A 23,271-nucleotide genomic window follows, 5' to 3' on the forward strand; every position below is an offset into this window, starting at 1 on the left:
AACATATTTTTGGCTACAAATGGAATCATGTGCAAATTCAAACAACACTGTAAGTTCACATACACCTTCACTTTATAAATATCACAAATATCCTAAACAGGGTAACTATCCTATCAGTCTGGGCATCGCAAAGAAATATCTGGAACATTTATATCAGAAAAGAGTGAAAATCTATACAAAAGAATGGGAGGAACACCTCTGGGGACAGATAAAGTAGGGGAGAGCCCAGCTACCTCCCACTGCAATGTGGCCTCACAAGATCCTCCACAGTCCCACTGCTTCACTGTCAATATCTTTAAAATGTAACTCTATTTAAGAAAAGAGAAGGAGTTGTTTAAAACAAGTGAAATGAAACAGAAGTATTAAAAAATACACTAAAAAGTTAAGAGCATAAGTGAAAAATTCTGAAAGCTAGGTGTAAAATATAAAGAAAATCAAGAACCATGAAGGATGCAAATACCTTTAAAACAAGAAAATGGAAAGCTTTAAAAATGTAGAGGGAGAAATTAAGAGTAAAGAAGTCAAATATTTACATTTCTTTAAAGAAGGTATAAAAGGAATGGAAATTAGCTAAATGATTATAGAAGAAATTAAAAATGATAAATGATTCATGTTGAAGGACCACATGAAATAAGTGAACAACAAAAAGGAGTAAGATTTAGAAAAAACTTAGTAGAAAAGAACCTAAATAATAGTAGTTTCAATGCTGTAAGTACATTCCAAAAAGATGAGTACACAGCAGTGTAAATGAAAAAGCATTTCAAATGTGTTCTTTTTAAGTTGCAGACTAACTGAAGTAATTTGTTGAAATAAAATAAATTATGGCTAAAAATGGAAGAAGGGCTCATCTCAAAAATGCGTAAATTGAATGTGTAATCACAGAGTTCACCGAGTTCAACCCTCTTCTTTAGCACAAAATCTTTACGGGGTCACCACACCCCCGGTGGCCAATCAGACCAACAGAACCCACAAGAATACCCCAGATCAAGCAAGAAGGCAAACTCATACACTGACCCTACACAGTACAGAGGGCTCCAAACAGAGTAATTTCTAGAAACAAATGGGGCTAGAAAAGCAGCAGAGTGAAATTTCTGCAGAAAACCTTACTGAGGGGTTAACATTTCCACCATGATTATTCCAAAGATGAAAAGCTTTCACACACAATCTTAAATTTTTCCATTTGCATCAAGCAAGATCACATGTTACTAAAACAAGAGTATAAGGATACTTTTTTTCCCCAAACTTTAAGCTGTTCATTTTGTATTGGTGTATAGCCAATTAACAATGTTGTGGTGCTTCAGGTGAACAGTGAAGGAACTCAGCCAAACACATACATGTATCCATTCTTCCCCCATCTCTCCTCCCATTCAGACTGGCACATAACACTGAGCAGAGTTCCCTTTGCTCTACCGTAGGTTCTTGATGATTTTCCATTTAAAATCTAGCAGTGTGTGTATGACCTTCCCAAGGTCCCTAACTATCCCTTCCCACCGGCAACCATAAGTTTGTTTTAAAGATATTTTATTTCAATAACAGGTATAAGAATCCCAGATGGGTCCAACTTCATTTTTCCTTTGGTCCGTACCATATGGCACGCAGAATTTCCCCGACCAGGAATCAAACCTGTGCCTCCTGCAGTGGAAGTCTCAACCACTGGACCATCAGAGAAGTCCTCAATTTATTAAATGAAATCCCTACTCCATAGCACCCCAAATTTGGGAAATTTTTTTGAAAAGTAAGTATGCTTAGAAAAGTAAGTACACTTTATGCAAGCAAACTACAATCCCTAAGCTAAACTACACTGGGAACAAGTAAAAATTCCAGGCCATAATGTGGATGAAACCAAGCCAATGACTCAAGAGGTAGGTGGTGGGTTTTAAAAAAAGACAGGTAGAGTTCCCTGGCTGTTCAGTGGTTAAGACTCTGCCTTCCACTGCAGGGGGTGCAGGTTCAACCCCTGGTCGGGGAATTAGACCCCACATGCTGTGGCCTATGACCAAAAGTAAAAAAAATAAAGAAAGAAAATTATTAAAGATAGGTACTGTTTCTTTTTTATCCTCTCTGTATACACAGGACCTAAATATCTCCAATGATGATGAATGAAATACAAACACACTCAGAATTAAGGCATAATAATACATGCATACTACTCAGTTATCTATATTCATCTAAATTTAAGATTAAATAATGTCCTCTATTCATTATGCATCTTGGCATAACCTAGAAAATAACTTCCTTTCTCAATGACTGTATATTCTTTGTAAGTATTCGATGTAGAAAAACTTAGCCAACAGCCACAGTGATGACCTTTCTTCTCCACAGAAAGAAGACACAGGAGAGTAAGATATAGGGGAGCAAACATAAACATAAAGCCCTTATCATGCCCCAAAAGAGGTTTGCCATTTTCATTGTCTGACACTTTAGCAATTACTCTCAACTTTCTCCTGCTTGTTGGCTGATTTATTCCATGTTTTCCACTCCACGGGAAGCTGCATGGCCTGAAATTGTACTTTTTCACTTTAAATTTGTCCGTTTTCTTATGAATTGGCAGCACAACGAGGTGGAACACACATGTGATGTGTAGCTAATATCCAAACCTGAGGAATATCCCTACCATCAACTGCAACACGACCCACCCATCCAGCCCCACCATCTCAGGTCCTCCCCGTGGACATGGGAACAAAATTAACAGTCTCACAGCATTACTCTACAGAGATTTAATGCACATGAAGTCCATGTGTTTTTATATTTTAAACACTATATTCCAAAGTGATGGGAGGAATTCTAGAACATCTTGTTGAATGTGCTCTACAACATGGTGGCCTCATCTTCTATTTCATTAGAGGCAACTAGCTTCCCCGGTGGCTCAGCGGTAAAGAATCCACCTGCAATATAGGAGACACAGGAGACATGGGTTTGATCCCTGGGTTGAGAAGATCCCCCAGAGGAGGGCACAGCATCTGCTCCAGTATTCTTGCCTTGAGAATCCCATGGACAGGGAGCCTGGAGGACTACAGTCCACATGGTCGCACAGAGTCGGACACGACGGACGCGACTGAGCACGAATGCAGAGCTACACTGAAATGAGACGGATGCAAAATGTGTGATTGTGATTCTGGTAGCTGGTGGTTCAACGAGCTGATGAGAAAGTCCACAGGTTGGGGGGAGGTGGGCTGTGCCGGTTGTGTTTTTAAACAAGCTGCTTTCCTCATTTGTCCTTGATGTCATATCCCTTCTTACTTAAACATAAAAATGCTAGTGTCAAGTCAATGCCATTATAACAAGCTGATAATTCTCTGTCTTCGCATTTTTCAAAGCTGCATTCAACTGTCCTTTGAAAAATACCCTTGATTTTCCATTAAAATTCAATTTGTTGATTTATGTATTTCAGGATGGGACTTCAGAGATCATTTTAAGAAATCAAAAGCTCTATTTTTTGAGACATGGTTCTTTGAAAAACCTGATCCATTGGGTACACACACTGGTCTCCAAATCTGGTTGCTGTTTCCTTTAAAATATATAAATTTCCTAAGATAAAAATGTATTCCAGCATGGGTTCACTTTGAAGACAGATCTTTGCAATATTATATTCTTAAAATGGCAAATTCATCTTTTAGCTGATCTAAAGAATTCAAAGGAAGTTAACATATGCTTTTTTTCAAGATCATAAGTGTTTCTTTTTTCACACAAGGATCAGAAGAAAATCTTGATTGCCAAAAATACTTTTAAAATCCTACTATATATGTATAGGTTGTGGGAGAAGAAAAGGTCAAAGTCATGAAATTTTTGACAAGATAAAATAGATAAAAGAACACACTTTAGATTCATGGTAGTTGTGGCCACCACATCAACGTTAAGTGCTCAAATTAAATGTCATTGGACTCTTGGGTCACCATTTGCTTTAGAGTTTCATTTCCTTTGTAGGACTCGCAAAAGAAAGTGCCTCAAAAGGTTTCTTATTCTGAAGGAGTCTTCAGAGGAAGACACCTAAGAGGAAGATTACGTTTTTAAGGAAGATACCAAATCTATCCAGATAAGGTGGGACCATCCAAAGAATCCGTACAAGTGAATTTCTAGGCTCAAAAGACACATTCCGTTTTTTAAGAATTATTGTTATAAAAGAACATGAGCTCCTGTAGCTGTGAACTTACTTGCTCCTGATTTAAACAAACAAACTTAAAAAGAAATGCATAAAATATTTGGGGGAAGTCTGAATCTGATGAACTGTTTCACAACATTAGGAAAATCATTGCTAAGTTTTAGTTGTAATAATAGTAGTTCCAGGTTCTAGAACTTTTCTTTTAGAGATGCATGTGTACATGTGCTCAGGCACTCAGCAGTGTCTGAGCCTTTGCAACCCCGAGGACTGTAGCTGCCAGGCTCCTCTGTCCATGGGATTCTCCAGGCAAGAATACTGGAGTGGATTGCCATTTCCTTCTCCAGGGGATTTTCCCGACTCAGAGATCAAACCCACATCTCCTGCATTGGCAAGCAGATTCTTTACCACTGAGTCACCTGGGAAGAGATACGTACTGAAGCATTTATGAAAGAACTGCTATCCTATCTGATATTTGCCTCAAAATAATCCCCTGATGGGGGAAAGTATTTGAGAATTAAGATGAAACAAGACTGATGACATGTTGATAATCACTGATGCTGAGTGATGGGACTAAATGGTTAGCCATAATATCACCTCTAATTTGATAGATGTTCAGAAGTTTTACAAATAAAAATGTTTTTAGGGTCTTCCCTAGCAGTCCAGTGGTTAGGACACCACATTCTCACTGCCGAGGGCATTGGTTCAATCTGTGGTTGGGGAACTAAGATCCTGCTAGCCATACAGTGTGGCCAAAAAAATGTTTTCAATAAACGTTATCCTTTCTTTGATATTTTTCTCTGTGATAAGTATTATAGTTCAATTTGAAACACCTTAAATGTATCTGCTGACTTCAATTCTATAAATTTTAGACTGGCTTCATTATGAAGTAAATTATGCTTTCTATGGCACTCCATCATTCTTAGTCGGTAAACTGCACACACACACACACACGAGTCATATTACTTTTATTCTTAAAAGTAATGACATTGCTCCATCATCTGCTGTATGATATACTTGCAAGTATGCAGTACACTGGGCTTCCCTTGTGGCTCAGTCGTAAAGAATCCGTCTACAAAGCAAGAGACGCAGGTTCAATCCCTGGGTTGGGAAGATTCCCTGGAGAAGAGAATGGCTACCCACTCCAGTAGCCTAGAGCATTCCATGGATTGTATAATCCATGGGGTTGCAAAGAGTTGGATTTTCATATAAATATATGATATAAAGATATTCTTACATAAGAGGACGCAAGGAGACATGTGCCCTGCAATCCCAGCCAAAGCCCACTAACCATAAACTCTTTCACTTCCGAACTGTGCTTCACCTTTTTGTCATCCATTAGGGAGAAGCTTCTACAAGAGATAATAGTATCACACAAAAGTTTCCGCTGGGCTCCTGTGATTTTTGGACTCAACTTTGATGCTCCCTTTGGCATTTGACTCCATTTATTTTTTCAAAAACACTGAAGAAAACTCACAGAAATAGGACTCTAGGTACTATTTCCAGATACTCTTGCCTGGAAAATCCCGTGGACGGAGGAACCTGGTAGGCTGCGGTCCATGGGGCTGGGAAGAGTCAGACACAACTGAAGCAACTTAGCAGCAGCAGGTGCTCCTTTGAGGAGTTTGCTCCTGTGAGGGTGTGAAGAGCTCAAGACAGTGGCCGATAGGGAATATGGTAAACATTCAAGCACATGGGACACAGCAGACTGATGAACGTGGGTATAACAACTGTGTCATCACTCTTTTAAAGCTTATTTTTACTTGGAGCATAATTGCTTTACAATGTTGTGTTGGTTTCTACCACGCACAACGTGAATCAGCCAGAGGTGGACACATATCCCCTCCCCCTGGAGGGCGTCCCTGGTGGCTCAGTTGGGACAGAAATCTGCCTGCAAAATGCAGGAGCTCCAGGTTCAGTCCTGGGGTCAAGAAGATCCCGTGGAGAAGGGAATGGCACCCACTCCAGCATTCTTGCCTGGAGAATCCCCATGGACAGAAGAGCCTGGCGGGCTACAGTCCATGGGGTCACAAAGAATGAAACATGTATGAGTGACTAACACTTTCATTTCACTTTCTCCCTCTTGAAGTTCCCTCCCACCCGACCCCTATCTCACCCGCCCAGGTTGCCACAGAGCACCGGGCTGAGCTCCCTGTTTTATGTGACTTCCCACCAGCTATCTATTTCACATACAGTAGTGTAAACACGTCAGTGCTGCTGTTGCAACTCATCACAACCTCTCCTTCGCTCACTGTGTCCATAAGTCTGTTCCCAAATCTGTGTCTCTATTTCTGCCCTGCAAATAGGTTCATCAGGACTATTTCTATGGCTTCCATTTATATGCATTAATATATGATATTTTTCTCTTTGACTTACTTCACTCTGCATAACAGACTCTAAGTTCATCCATTTCAGTTCAACAGACTCAAATTTGTTCCTTTTTATGGGGTTCAGCCACTTCTAACTGCCTTCACTCTCCTTCTCTCACACTCAAGTCTTCATTTACATCCAGTCATCCTGTCGCTGATTCTGTGATTCATTTCCCTTCTCATGTGTTTCTTATTTAGGAATAACTATAGTCAAAGTTAGAGCCTGATGTTAAACAATAAAGATGTTCAGGCTGGATTTAGAAGAGGCAGAGGAACCAGAGATCAAATTGCCAACATCCGTTGGATCATTGAAAAAGCAAGAGAATTCCAGAAAAACATCTATTTCTGCTTTATTGACTACGTTAAAACCTTTGACTGTGTGGATCACAACAAACTGTGGAAAATTCTTCAAGAGATAGGAATACCAGACCACCTTACCTGCCTACTGAGAAATCTGTATGCAGGTCAAGAAGCAACAGTTAGAACTGGACATGGAACAACAGGCTGATTCCAAATAGGAAAAGGAGTACGTCAAGGCTGTATATTGTCACCCTGTTTAGTTAACTTATTTCCAGAGTACATCATGAGAAATGCTGCACTGGATGAAGCACAAGCTGGAAACAAGATTGCCAGGAGAAATATCAATAATCTCAGATATGCAGATGACACCACCCTTATGGCAGAAAGTGAAGAGGAACTAAAGACCCTCTTGATGAAAGTAAAAGAGGAGAGTGAAAAAGTAGGCTTAAAACTCAACATTCAAAAGAAAAAAAAAAAAAACAGATCACAGTATCTGATCCCATCACTTCATGGCAAATAGATGGGGAAACAATGAAAACAATGAGACTTTATTTTCTTGAGCTCGAAAATCACTGCAGATAATGACTACAGCCATGAAATTTTAAAAAATGCTTGCTCCTTGGAAGAACAGCTGTGACAAACCTAGACAATATATTAAAAAGCAGAGACATTACTTTGACAACAAAGGTCAGTCTAGTCAAAGCTATGGTTTTTCCAGTAGTCATGTATGGGTGTGAGAACTGGACCATAAAGAAAGTTGAGTGCCAAAGAATTGCTTTTGAACTGTGTGGAGTTGGAGAAGACTCTTGAAGCCCCTTGGACTGCAAGGAGATCCAACCAATCAATCCTAAAGGAAATCAGTCCTGAATATTCATTGGAAGGACTGATACTGAAGTTGAAACTCCAATACTTTGGCTACCTGACGCAAAGAACTGACTCATTAGAAAACACCCTGATGCTGAGAAAGGTTGAAGGCAGGAGGAGAAAGGGATGACAGAGGATGAGATGGATGGATGGCATCACTGACTTGATGAACATGAATTTGAGAAAGCTCTGGGAGTTGGTGATGGACAGGGAGGCCTGGAGTGCTACAGTCCATGGGGTCATAAAGAGTCAAACACAACTGAGCAACTGAACTGAAACAATAAAGAAAATAAAAGGTATTGATAACAATAAGGGGAGTAACTGAAATTTAATACAATCTGTATAGCAGCTACCTACACCAGAGCTTTGAAACTATAAATACTATCAAATTATTTCAAAATGTGCAATTTTTCCCTGACTGTTCCCTGATTTGCTTAAAGGTCCTTATTTTACACATTTAAATGCTGCCACTGGGGAAAAAATGATCCTAGTGGGTAGCAAGGCACATTGAGGCTTTAAATGGAAACCAAAGGAGAAAGTTTTCAAGTTGAACTGAACATTTGAGTATTTCATTGGCATTTTTAATAATTGTGCACTATAGACAGACTTCCTGGTTTCAAACAGATTAGTTCATTACACAACTCTCATATTCATGAATGGGAGAAACTCATCACTCATTTAGCTCATCACCTGCTCCACTTTGCATGCAATGATGCCTGCAGACGTGTGTGCGTTATTTTCACTTCTCCCCAGGTTGTAGGCAACTGCAGGAAGCAAACTATTGGGATTCATCATGTAATCAATATCTTGTCCATTAAAACCTCAGTATCTCTCTACGCAGCCTTAGAACATTTAATCGCTGTCACCAGCTAGGTGTAACCCTAGAGAGTGCAGTGTTCAGTTCAGTTCCATTGCTCAGTCGTGTCCAACTCTTTGCGACCCCATGAACTGCAGCGCTCCAGGCCTCCCTGTCCAACACCAACTCCCGGAGCCTACCCAAACTCATGTCCATCGAGTTGGTCCAGTTCTAACTGTTGCTTCCTGACCTGCATACAGGTTTCTCAAGAGGCAGGTCAGGTGGTCTGGTATGCCCATCTCTTTCAGCTTATTGTGATCCACACAGTCAAAGGCTTTGGCATAGTCAATAAAGCAGAAATAGATGTTTTTCTGGAACTCTCTTGCTTTTTCGACAATCCAGCAGATGTTAGCAATTTGATCTCTGGTTCCTCTGCCTTTTCTAAAACCAGCTTGAACATCTGGAAGTGCAGTGTACTACTCAATAAATACTTTACACTTCTCTTTAGACAGTTATTTCTATTACCTCTAAAACACCTGGGATGTAGTTTCTTTATTATTCTTTCCTTTTGAAGCCATTCGTATGGTGCTTATCTCCTACCTTAGCATGAAATTGATTTTGCGATTCTTGGTTTAACATATAAATGTAGGGAAATGTTTATCTTGCCTTGACACCAGTTTCCAAAGTGTTCCACAGTGGTTTTGTCTTGTGAAAATTGTCTGAACAGTGTCTGAATTCTAAAGAGCTTCCCAGAGGAGTTCCCATAATGGATTTGTTATTTAAGAGTATCTTGTTGCATTCATTTTTAAAGGTAGAGTGATGGATATCGAAGGAAAGAATCTAATACTTTCACCCATGTTTTCCTAAATGCCTATCAGATGCAAGCAAGTAAATAAACCTGAAACCACCCAAAGTAAAAGTAATATTAAATCTAACCTGCCCCTTGATTTCAAATAATGCAATTGTAACAGAAATAAAGAGGTTTTTTTTTTTTTCATTGAATATCTACTTCCTCAGATCAGAGCTCTGTGAGTAGGTTCAGCCTGGGACTAACAATTCCCATGGCAATGGTAGGTGACTTCTAGCTATTTATGATTTATTTTGAATTTTTACTTATAACAAGAAAAAAGCAGAAAATATTTACACTTTATTTCTCAACTTCTAATAAAAAAAAAATCTACATCATTATTTCACCCGCAATTATTTGAAGGCAAATCAACTAAAATGACTGATGTCCCTCTCAGCCGTTCCTCTTGATGAACCTATTTGCCCAACACTAAGTAGCTAGAGAAGACACAAAGCACCTGAATCATTACGCTGGAAACATATTGTCCACACAGGAGGACAGGATGGTAATTTATTGTATGCACCAGGAAAGACACGCTTTACAACTCTGATTTGCCGCTTTTAACCGGGAAACTTCATAGCAAAGGTGATACTGCTTTCCTTTGCTTCCCTTCAAATCCAAAAGAAAGCAATACCTACTTTGCTACAAAACAGAGCAGGCAATATTTTATATTGCCATAGTCAATTATGTGAAGCCGTGTAACCTTCCCAGCTATCAGAGCCTCCACATCTCCCTCTGCTAATGTTGCCAACACAATATAGAAGCCGCTTCAAAGCATCTCTGCAGTGATAGCAAGAGAAGGCAGCTGGCACTGCTCAGAGACCGAGCCGAGATGACCAGATTCCTAATTTATAAAACTGGGACGACACACGTCAGGGGAACATCATTGGGGGTTTTGTGAAGGTCCATCTCCAGCTATTTCCTTTTGTCAGGTAAATACTTGTTTGCTGAACAAAGAAAAGGAAAAAAAAACTCTGAAAGAGTCTGTTGAGAGGAGCAGGGGAAACAAAACAACTACCAAAAAATCCACGTTTAATGTTAAAATGCTCTACGAATAAATATTCACATTCAAACCAGCACTGTGCTCCAATGTACAGGTTTGAGAGAGTTCCTTCAATGGGGTGAAGTGACTTAGTATGCATGCAGGCATTAGAGAAGGGAATGGCCACCCACTCTAGTACTCTTGCCTGGAAAATCCCTTGGACAGAGGAGCCTGGTAGGCTACAGTCCATGGGGTCGCGAAGAGTCGGACACGACTGAGCGACTTCACTTTCACTCTTCACTTTCATGCATTGGAGAAGGAAATGGCAACCACTCCAGCGTTCTTGCCTGGAGAATCCCAGGGACAGGGGAGCCTGATGGGCTGCCGTCTGTGGGGTCGCACAGAGTCGGACACGACTGAAGCGACTTAGCAGCAGCAGCATCAACGGGGTAGATTGAGGGACATACGAATTCCTCAGTCTCACCTTCAAAGCCCACTGCTGTTTTTGTTCAGTCCATCAGTCGTGTCCGACTCTTTGCAACCCCATGGACATGCATCCCTGTCCTTCACCATCTCCCAGAGTTTGCTCAGACTCATGTACATTAAGTCGGTGATGCCATCCAACCATTAGATCTTGGTTATAACACAACGTTCACTGTAGGAAGGATGCAACACAAGTGTAAAACCCACAGATTTTCGATTGTTAGTGATGACCCATCATCTCCTGGATCATTCTGAATTTAGGCTCCTTCTGCTGTAGCTTGTGAGCCATGATAGCTCCTGATAACACCAGAACATCAACTTCTGAAAGGGTGCAGATGGGGTAGCTCAGACTGAAATATGCAAACTGCAGGCATGAGCCTGGAGATGAGGGGGGGTCCCCTGTGGACAGTGGACACAACATATTCGTTTTATTTAACAAAACAATTCACCCTGTTTTCTAGACTGTTTCAACTTTTCATTAGTTTTGCAGATGGTTGTTTCAAGCACCATCTCATCTAACATCATCTTTGATTTTCACAACTTAGGAGAACGTTGAGCACATGTCCGTTTGTCCACTTCAAAGAAGAGGAAAATTTAGATTCAAGGAAGTTCCGTGCCTTACTGAGACAAGATCACACAGCTAAGAGCAAAGGAATTGGCCCCAGAATTCTGCTCTTCTAAGCCTTAGGTGTTTTCAAACTGTGCTGGAGAAGACTCTTGAGAGTCCCTTGGACTGCAACAAGATCAAACCAGTCAATCCTAGAGGAAATCAACCCTGAATGTTCATTGGAAGGACTGATGCTGAAGCTGAAGTTCCAGTACTGAGGTCACCTGATGTGAAGAGCCAACTCATTGGAAAAGACCCTGATGCTGGGAAAGACTGAAGGCAGGAGGAAAACAGGGTGACAGAGGATAAGATGGTTGGATGGTATCACTGACTCAATGCACATGAGTTTGAGCAAACTCTGGGAGTTGGTGATGAACAGGGAAGCCTGGCGTGCTGCAGTCCATGGGGTAACAAAGAGTCGGACACGACTTAGCAACTGAACAACAAAAACCTTTAGATAGATGCAGTTTCTTCTCACTTTTTGCAAATGGATTTGGGGGAACACCAAATATTAGGATTACTAATCTATAATCTTCTAGGGTATCCTATTTCACATTTTCCCAGGAGAAAGCCAGGAAATGCTGCCTAGGTGTGTATAAACTGGATGGAACAGGCTGTTCACAGAACAGTTCCCAGCTATTTACACCATATTACTTTGTTCTTGCAGACAAAACCCTTGGTCTTTAGAAAGAAGGAAAAGTAAAATATTCATCATAAATCATAAAACATAAAAGCTCTATTTTAAGTGGAAATACCTCATGTGGATGTGTTTAAACTCTGCAATATATTCACATTCAGAAGTCTAGTTGAGGAATTAATTCTCAAACGTAAGATAGATTCACAAATAGGGACCAAAACAGAGAAGCTTTTATTTAGCCCTCAGTGTGAACGTTTTCACAAGATATGATGAAAAAGCCAAGAAAAAGTCATGGTCTGAGTGTGAGAGACTTTCATCATGTGATGACAGAGACACGTATTTTTGTTTTTGCACAGAGCTTGTGGACAGTGTCTCAGCGAACACATCAAAGCTTCCCAGACAGATTGTTCTTTTGACAATGCTATTGTTATTCTGTGAATGTCAAGCAAAAGAAATATGAACACAACACTGAAATTGGTTGTGGTCCTACTTACCAGGTCAGCATCCTCTGCAAACAAAGCCAGCTCTTAACTTGATAACCAGTGAATCTTTTAAAGAATTGCCTTTGTTCTTCTGTCTTACGTTTTTGCGGCCTTAAATGAACTGGTCTATCCTTCGTGTAAATAGTGAACGCAGTTTCCAAGATACATGCATGTACGCCCAGTCGCTTTAGTCGTGTCCGACTCTCTGCGGCCCCGTGGACCAGAGCCCACCAGGCCCCTCTGTGTGGGGGTTTCTCCAGCCAAGAATACTGGAGTGGGTTGCCAACTCCTTCTCCAGGAAATGTCCAAGATACGTAATGTCAAAGATGATCCGTTCACAATGTAGGAAAGCATGGAAACATGAGAGCAAGCCTACACCAGAACACAGAAGGCTAGGCCTGTACACCCCTGACTGTGAGCATCCCTGCTACCAAGCCTGATCCTGAGCAAGAAAGTTATCATATTTGATAAGCAGTTGCTCAAATAAATTTCATCCAGCTATAGAATCTGATGATCTGGGCTAATTCTATTCAGCCGCCTTGGCAAAGAGTGAGAAAGCCGCCTTTCTCACTATTCCATGGACAAGCCCCTGAATTTGAGTTAACTCCATGTGGACATATGTTTCAGCACTGGTAACATTCATCAATCTAAATTAGAATTTGCTGATATAAATACAGGAGGATGTGAGTAGCACACACAAATTCAACACTATTTTAACAGGTGTGACACTTTTGAAGTTGTTTAGTCACTAAATTGTGTCTGACTCTTTGAGACCCCATGGACTGCAGAACGCCAGGTTTCCCTGTCCTCCTCTATCTCCTGGAGTTTGCTCAAACACATGTCCTTTGAGTCAGTGATGCCATCCAACCATCTCATCCTCTGTCACCCCCTTTTCCTCCTGCCCTTAATCTCTCCCAGCATCAGGGTCTTTTTCACTCAGTCAGTTCTTCACATCAAGTGGCCTCAGTATTGGAGCTTCAGCTTCAGCATCAGTCCTTCCAATAAACATTCAAGGTTGATTTCACTTACGATTGACTGGTTTGATCTCCTTGCTTTCCAAGGGACTCTCAAGAGTCTTCTCCAACACCACAGTTCAAAAGCATCAATTCTTTGGCACTCAGCTTTCTTTATAGTCCAACTCTCACATCCATACCTGACCACTGGAAAAGCCATAGCTTTGACTCTACAGACCTTTGCTGGCAAAGTGATGTCTCTGCTTTTTAATACGCTATCTAGGTTTGTCACCGCTTTTCTTCCAAGAAGCAAGTATCTTTTCATTTCAGTCTATAAAGTAGGATGTGAACATTTTCATTTCAGAATTGAATGTGGATGTGCCCTTGAATCCCCATGGAATGAGCTGATCTGAGGGGGTTGGCTGGTATGACATCATCAGAGAGAATTATCACATACGTGACACCCCTCATCCTTCAGATAAGCACAATTTTTATTCCATCTCAATAAAATTCTTTCTTTTTAATGTTTATTCATCCATTTGCATTTTCTACCTTATTTATTTTTATGCCTTTTTTTGTTGTTGTTTTATTTTTATTGATTTTTTTTTAGGCTGTGCCATGAGGCATGTGGGATCTTAGTTCCCCTACCTGGGATCAAACCTGTGTCCCCTGTATTGGGAGTGTGGAGTCTTAACCACTGGACTACCAGGGAAGTCCCTCACCAGACTTCCTATATCCATATTTTTATCAGTCTCCTTTTCTTCATCGAAACACTCCATGTATTTCTAAGCAGAAATCACAAATGCCTCCATGTCTCCATCAGCCATTTCTTACTCTCCTCAATTTGGTCTTGGGAGACTAAGGAATCTTTCCCCATCTCTCTTTTTCCAAACATAGAAGGATTCGGTTTCTATTCTTTGCTGAACCACAATGTGGAAATGACACAGAGAAAAGTTTCCTGAGCAATACTTACATTTCTGGTTACCAGCTAGCATAATGCTGAGGTGAAGTCAGAGATCCCCAAAGCAGGCTATATCATTAGAGGTCCAGACACACTGCAAGGCACCTAAGTCTCTTGACCTCTACTGACGCTCTCTCTCCCTCTCCCAAGTCAGAGAGGTCTTACACCCTCTTGTACAGAAATCTGTCCCTTGACGCGTAGGCAAATCTACGTACACTTCTTTTAATTTAGATGCAGTTGATGTGCAACATTAAATTAGTTTCAAGCATACAAAACAATGACTCAGCATTTGCTTATACTGCAAAATACCAGCTCAGTAAGTCTGGTCAACAGCCAGCACTTCATATAGGTAGACAATTCTTTTCTTGTGATGATCTACTCTCCTAGCAACTTTCAAATATGCAATACAGTGGTATTAACTATATTCACCATGATGTACTTTACATCCACATGACATATTTATTTTACAGCTGGAAGTGTGCATTTTTTAATCCCCTTCACCCCTTTCATTCATCCTGCCCACCCCCACCTCCATCACCCACCCATCTGTTCCCTATATCCATGAGAAGTACACTTTCTCAGATTAAACAAGGGCGGCAGGGGAGGCGCGGGGCATGGTGCTATCTAAACTTCACTGCTTTTGCCTGGTGATGCCTTTTACCTTATCCACTCCCTTCAAACTAAACCATAACTTGCAGTACTCTGGTCAAACAGATACCACAGCCAAAATGCAGAGAGGAAAGACCAGATTCATTCCTGAATTTTGAGTTTTCTGATGCTCATTCCCTGGAATTTGAGAATTTTTAAATATAATCTTCAGTGTATCTGATTTTTCTTACTGTATAACAGCAAGAAAATTACAACTGTATTTTACTCTCCAAGACATATCCCCATCCCCTTGGGTCTCAAAAAATATTTTATTTTTATTTTTTATTTACTTCAAATTTTACTTATTTTTAATTGGTGAAAACTGCTTTACAATTTTGGGTTGGTTTCTGCCATATAACAATGCAAATAAGTCATTATATATATATATATATATATATAGGAAGGAGATGGCAACCCACTCCAATAATCTTGCCTGGGAAATCCCATGGACAGAGGAGCCTGGACGGCTACCGTCCATGGGGTCACAATAAGTTACACATGCATATGTGTGTCTGTGTGTGCACTCAGTAGTGTCCAGCTGTTTGTGACCCCATGAATATATATATCCCTTCCTTCAAAAAGTGTTTTTTCTCAAGGATACTACTTCTACTATTTACTACAAAAATCTATTTTGAAACTTAAAAACCAATCATATCTTTCCCTTTATGTTTCTGTAGTACCACTATTCCGGGGGCAGTAAATAGAGAATGAATTCATGACTGCCTGACCGGATAAGATAAAGAGCAGCATGAAATACTGATTTTTAAAAATCACTTAAGAGTTGATAATATTATGCCTTCACATCCTCATGTATCTCGACTATGTAAAACACTATTTATTAAATAATCACAGTATGATTTTGGAGGATCGTATCTCACTGAAGAAGTTTAACAGATGTGGTTTTATCTCTTTTTTCCAAGCAAACAAGTCACCTGATCCCCACTCCATAACAGAAATGCTTATCATCCTCAGGAGACCAACCCCCTGCCCTCGTAAAAATTGCCTGAGATCCAGTGCAATGAAGTCTCAGTCGTGTGTCCAAACACCAACAAAAGGATCTGGTACCCAAGGAGCTAAACGCCACAACTGCTTCTCTTTGCCACACAGAGTGGTTGCCATGGGTGACCCTACACCATGTGATGCAGGATGCTTTTCTGCTGATTTCAGGATGCCCTTTCTGGTCCACGTCCCAGGACAAGCCCCAGTGACAGGGCCCAGGCTGGATGCTGAAACTGCAGTTTATTTAATTTCACACTCTCATGCTTAGCTAGTGTTTCCCCTAACGGACTCACTGTACTAACGTGACTGAATTGAGAAACCTTCCCAGCATGAGCTGTGGATTTCACTCTTGAGTTTGGGTCACCAGCATAGAATCACACTTTGCTCAAGGAAGCAACATTTGAAAAAAATAAGTTAAAAAATTTTTAAAATACAGATCTCATTCCCCTTCTGCCACCAGACCTCAGTCGACATGCTGATGGCTCTCCCAGTTGACCTGAGAGAAGCGTTTGGTGTCAAACCTTCCTAAAGATTGCAGATTTCCCAGTGTAAAGTGATCCACTCCGGGTGGTGACTAGCTTCACACAGATGAGGTCCCAACAAAAATGGAAGTCCAATAAAGTCACCAAAAGTGAGAGTGAAACCCCAGGAAAATGGCTGCTAAGCTGTGAACTTTTATGTGACCTGGAGACGTGCCTGAGGAACAGTTTCAGTGTAAAAGGACCGCTTGTTCCCACTACAGAATCATGGGATGAAGAAAGTTAGGAGTTTGGACATGTTACAAGGTTTAAAAAAATTCTGCAAAAAAAGATATGTGAGCCTGCTATATGAGGACATATGGTCATGTAAACAGTCACCCATCAACTTCCTCAGAGAAAATAATAACATATCAAATCAGTAGCTGAGAACCCTGATTTCATTTATTTTTCTATCTGAAACACTCTATTTCTTTTTTTTTTTTTTTTTTTTTTTTTTGTAGTTACAGGACTGGTTACGTGGTTTAGTCACTCAGTCATGTCTGACTCTTTGCGACCCCATGGACTCTAGCCCACCAGGCTCCTCTGTCCATGGTATTTTCCAGACAAGAATGCTGGAGCAGGTTGCCATTCCCTTCTCCAGGGAATCTTCCCAATCCAGGGGTTGAACCTGCACCTCCTGGGTCTCCGGCATCACAGGCAGATTCTCTACCCACTGAGCTATCAAGGAAGCTGATTAGAGGACTAGGTAGGGTTTTGTATTTTATATCAGAGTATAGCTAATTAAATGATACATGCACCCCAATATTCATTGCAGTACCAGTTACAATAACTGAGATATGGAAACATCCAAGTGTTCATCCACAGAAAACAAGTGGATAAAGAAGATGCTATACATGTATATAATGGAAGATTAGTGTGTTATTAAAAAGAATGACATAAAGCCATTTGCAGTCATATGGCTAGAAGTGGAGATTAGCATACTAAATGAAGTCAGAGAAAGATAAACATCATGTGATATTGCTTATACATGGGATCTTTTAAAAAATGATAGAAATGACCTTATTTACAAAACAGAAACGGATGCTTACCAGGGTCAAGGATAGATGGGGAGTTTTGGATTAACCTGTACACACTATATATATAAAATAGATAACCAGCAGGACCTGCAGTATAGCACAGGGAACTCTGTTCAGTACTCTAAACTGGAAAAGAATTTGAGAAAAAATAGTGTGTGGGGGGGCGGTGTGTGCATGCATGCTAAGTTGCTTCAGTCATGTCTGCCTCTTTGTGACCCTATAGACCATAGACCACCAGGTTCCTCTGCCCATGGGATTTTCCAGGCAATAATGCTGGAGTGGGTTACCATGCCCTTCTCCAGGGGATATAATTATAGGTAGATTTAAAAAAAGGTCAGTTTTCATTCCAATCCCAAAGAAAGGTAATGCCAAAGAATGCTCAAACTACCGCACAATTGCACTCATTTCACATGCAAGCAAAGTAATGTTCAAAATTCTCCAAGCCAGGCTTCAACAGTACATGAATCATGAACTTCCAGATGTTCAAGTTAGATTTAGAAAAGGCAGAGGAACCAGAGATCAAACTGCCAACATCGATTGGATCTTAGAAAAAGCAAGAGAGTTCCAGAAAAACACCTACTTCTGCTTTATTGACTATGCCAAAGCCTTTGACTATGTGGCTCGCAATAGACTGTGGAAAATTCTTCAAGAGATGGGAACACCAGACCACCTGACCTGCCTCCTGAGAAATCTGTACACAGTTGAAAAGCAACAGTTAGAACTGGACATGGAACAACAGATGGTTCCAAATAGGGAAATAAATACGTCAAGGTTGTATATTATCACTCTGCTTATTTAACTTATATGCAGAATGTATCATGCGAAATGCCAGGCTGGATGAAGCACAAGCTGGAATCAAGACTGCCAGGAGAAATATCAATAACCTCAGATATTCAGATGACACCACCCTATGGCAGAAAGTAAAGAGGAACTAAAGAACCTCTTGATGAAAGTGAAAGAGGAGAGTGAAAAAGTTGGCTTAAAGCTCAACATTCAGAAAACTAAGATCATGGCATCTGGTGCCATCACCTCATGGGAAATAGGTGGGGAAACAATGGAAACAGTAAGAGACTTTATTTTGGGGGGCTCCAAAATCACTGCAGATGGTGACTGCAGCCATGAAATTAAAAAACGCTTGCTCCTTGGAAGGAAAGTTATGACCAAGCTAGATAGCATATTAAAAAGCAGAGACATTAATCTGCCAACAAAGGTCTGTCTAGTCAAAGCTATGGTTTTTCCAGTGGTCATGTAAGGATGAAAGAGTTGGACCACACAGCACCAAAGAATTGATGCTTTTGAACTGTGGTGCTGAGGAAGACTCTTGAGAGTCCTTTGGACTGCAAAAAGATCCAACCAGACTATCCTAAAAGAAATTTGTCCTGAATATTCAAGGGAAGAACTGATGCTGAAGCTGAAACTCCAATACTTTGGCCACCTGATGCAAAGAACTAACTCATTGGAAAAGACCCTCATGCTGGGAAAGATTGAAGGTGAGAGGATAAGGGGATGACAGAGGATGAGATGGTTGGATGGCATCACCGACTCATTGAACATGACTCCGAGCAAGCACGGAGAGTTGGTGAAAGACAGAGAGACCTGGCGTGCTGCAGTCCATGGGGTCGCAAAGAGTGGGACACGACTGAGCGACTGAACTGACTACCTGAGATAGACAGAGATAGACACACACACACACATATATAAAATCACTTATATATATGTATATATGAATCACTTTGCTGTACACTTGAAACCAGAACATCCTTTTTCTGAAATGAGTTCTAGCCTCATGCCCATGAGCCCCAGAAAATTTGCCTGTTTTGTTTCCCAGAGCCACTGGTGATTTTCAGAGGCCGAGCTGTGCGCACATGCACTGAAGCCCCTGCCTCTTCCTCATGAAAACCCACACGTGTGGTATCATCAGGGCTGCATCATAAGCCAACACTGTGGGCAAATTGCTTTTCTAGGTAGTACTTTTCCAACTAGAGGGATTCAGCTTTCAGGACAAGTAACACACTAAACATGTACTTGATATGGTGATGAAATAATATCTGAAGCAATTAGAAAAGAGGAAGAGGCTTTGCTCCAACTGGACCCTTTCAATATTCTTCCTCCTTCCCAGAGTGAGAGCAAACCCAAGAATGACCAGATAGGCAAGGCTGCAGAGAAGTGTTTCATGATGCAGATGCATGAAAGCTTGAAGCCACATCCTAGAAGGAGGATGCAAGACCCGGTGAATTTCTCAAGGTCACAAGAGAAAAGTGCTTGAAGCCTGCACTTCTAGGAAGGAGGTGAGTTGTTTGTATTGCTTCTGTTTTGACCACCTTTAGAAATACTGTTCTGCCTCATGCTCTATACGACAAGCGTCCATATGAATGCACTCTCTGGACCTGTTACCCAGTCCCTGCATGTAGCAGGGACACAAGGGTGGAGAAGAAATAACTCGCATACAGTCACCTTCTGACCTCTATTATGCATAATGCCATTTAGCCACAAACATGACTTTTGTTTAAAAAGAATAAAGATCTACACAGAGCATATAATTGGAAGAGAAAAAAAACCATAGACAAAAACAGCTGCCAAATTCTATAGCCTGGGAGGAAAATATGGTTTGGGCCTTTTCATATTTCCATAGCACTCATCTCACAGGGCCTATTCAACCGGAGGAACTCTGTCCCTTGTGTGTTAGCACGAAACTCTCTCTCTCAGCCTGGATTCCTTTGAAAGTTTTGCCTCTAGTTATTTTGCCACAAGTTGAGGAAGGAAGAGCTATAACCTTTATTTATGCTGTGATTTCAGCCATCTAAATGCAACCTTTACATCTTAAATATTAAATCCATTAACTGCTCTCTGGAAACATTCGCTCTGGAGAGCAAATTTTTAGACTTTAAAAAAAAAAGAGAGATGCAAATCCACTCACTCAGTTCTGCTTCATCTCTGAACTTAGGACACTCAAACAGTCCTTCCTTTATCCAGCACCATACGTGGCTTCTCTCCGAGGGTTTTTTCACATGCACACCCAGGAAACTCTTCTATTATGTCAGGGAGCTGTGCAGGTTTTCTTCAGATCTCCCCACACCTGTGCTCACGGCAGTCACATAAATAAACAACACCCAGCCTCACTGGAAAATGATGGCAGCTTTGTCAGCGGAACTTCTGACGAGCATTCTCTCTTCTTGAGGAAACAAATCATGATTAGAAAGTAGAGGCAGGGCTGGCGAAGCCACCTTTGAGTCAGGCTCCAACTTGCACGAAGGTTTGACCCCCCAGGGTCGCCGCAGGCCTTTCGGTTCTGCTTTCTGTCGCCAAGCTTTCACCCTGGTCTCCCTTTTCTCTCCCTGTTGCTTCACCTTCAAAAGCAGAAATCCTTCGTCTCTAAAAACCCAAGTCAAAATAAAGTTTTAGTAGGAGAAATAGGATGGCCGAGTTAATCCTAACAAAGGAGTCTTGTAAGAAGAAACCACAAGGTCTGCTGAAGAAGCTATTAAGACCAGGAGCTGAGTGTATTTTGTACTAAGTGACACAGACGTGTTTAAGGAGAGAGAGAGCACAAAACATGGATGACCCCACAGGCAAGACGCCTGGCTAACTTGACATTGTGGGGACACTCACTAGTAAATCATCAGGAGAGAATTTAATTTCTTCATTTAAAAAAACATGTATTTCTTGGGCGATGCTGGGTCTTCGTTGCAGTGCACAGACTTTTCCAGTTGTGGCCCCAGCCTCCGTAGTTGCAGCATATAGGCTTGGGTGCTCCACAGCACGTGGGACTTTCCGCATGCTCTTTAATAAATACATAACATTTATAGTGAATAAATTATTTCAATATTTGGGGTGGCTTTTCTTGCCCAGCACTTGAATTTGTTATTCAGTCGCAAGTCATGTCCAACTCTTTGCAACCCCATGGACTACAGCACGTCAGGCTTCCCTGTCCATCACCATCTCCCCGAGTTTGCTCAAACTCATGTGCACTGAGTCGGTGATGCCATCCAACCATCCCACCCTCTGTGGCCCCTTGTCCTCCTGCCCGCAATCTTTCCCAGCATCAGGGTCTTTTCCAAGCTCTTGAATACATTTGAAGAATACTATGCCTTAAATGTTTGTGCCCCCCACCAAAAAAATTTGTATGTTGAAATCTAAGCCCCAATAGGATAGCATTTAGAGACAGGACCCTTGGGAGGTGATAGGTCAATGAGTCTGGACTTCTCATGAATGGATCGTGTCCTTATAAAAGAGACCCTGAGAGCTCCCCTGTCCCTTCTGCCGTGTGAGGACACCACGAGAAGATGGGCATCTCTGAACCAGGAGGCAGGTCCTCGCCAGACACAGAATCTGCAGCTCCTTGATTTTGAGCTTGTAGCCTTCGGAACTGTGAGAAATGAATTTCTGCTGTTTACAAGTTACCCAGTCTATGGTATTTTTGCTACAGAAGCCAGAGCGGACTAAGAGAAAAAAGATTTTGTAATGAAAATGAGATTATATTTTGTTGTATTTTTACTCATACTCTATCTTATCAAAAAAAAAAATGTCCTCTCTGAAAGCAATTCAGTATTGAAATAAATGGAGGATGAAAATATACAACCACCAACCTAATTTTTTTACTCCACACGTTTCACAAAAGCAATCAATAGCCTCATAGGGACAATAGCACACGTTGATAATTTTGAATGTTCATGGGTTGAAATTATAAGTGTCATAAGCTACAATGGGTGTATTTTCTCTGTCCGCTTTCTATTATTTTGGTGTCATTTCAATTATCTCTGAATCTGTAGTTGCTTTGCTTTTTAAAAGCTCTCACTGGGGGAAAAAAAAAATCTCATCTATTCCATAATGAGAAGCCCTCAACCTATAGTCAAACTACCAGATTCAAAGCCTGTATTTTCTACAAAGCCTACCATCATTTTAGCATTTTCCTGGATAAAATATTCATTTTATGATTTGCCTCGGATTTCAAGCTATTTTCTTGTTACATGCTTTTTTTAATCTGATCACTGCTTCTCCTTGTAATTATTTCTTATGCTGTTGTAATTTTCCACTGGTCTTCTTTCATTCCACTTTGTGTGGAGGCTGAATACAAACCTGATCTTCCAGGAATTTATTAATTTTGCAGTAACCTCTGGGCACCTGCACTTCTCCTGACTTGCTTTTCCAGAAGGTTGTTATCCTCACTTTTTGCGTCTCTCCACATCTTGCTCCAGAATGATTTATCATCACCACCGTCCTCAGGAATCACTTTTGTTTTCTAATTGCAAAGCTAAATAAATTGGATGCCTTCACAGCCACTTTGGCAAATTCAGTCTCGGGTGAACATTTGTAATTAGGGCCTTGAGAGCTCCTAAAAATTAAGGTCAGAATCATCCATCTCAAGAGTGCTACATAACATGGTGAGGACAACGTTCTTTTCTACAGATAAACAAACATCTGACTAAATTTACTCCACTTGTGTGAAGGCTTTTCCATACATTTTCCATATGCTGACTCTCAGCTCTGCCTCAAACCTAGGCGAGACCCAATGCAGAAAAAACAGTGGCCAGACCAGAGCTGAAATCTGACTCACAGCGGGCAGCAACCAGTCCCGGAAACCAGCTTACCACCTACAGTGACCCATCCAGGAGCCGAACCTACTATCTGCAAGTCAGACCTGCAGAAAGTCAGACCATTACCTTCAGTGGTTTTTCTTGTTTGTTTTCTGGGG

Source organism: Cervus canadensis, chromosome 23 (genome assembly GCF_019320065.1).
Source record: "Cervus canadensis isolate Bull #8, Minnesota chromosome 23, ASM1932006v1, whole genome shotgun sequence".
Classification (NCBI taxonomy): Eukaryota; Metazoa; Chordata; class Mammalia; order Artiodactyla; family Cervidae; genus Cervus; species Cervus canadensis.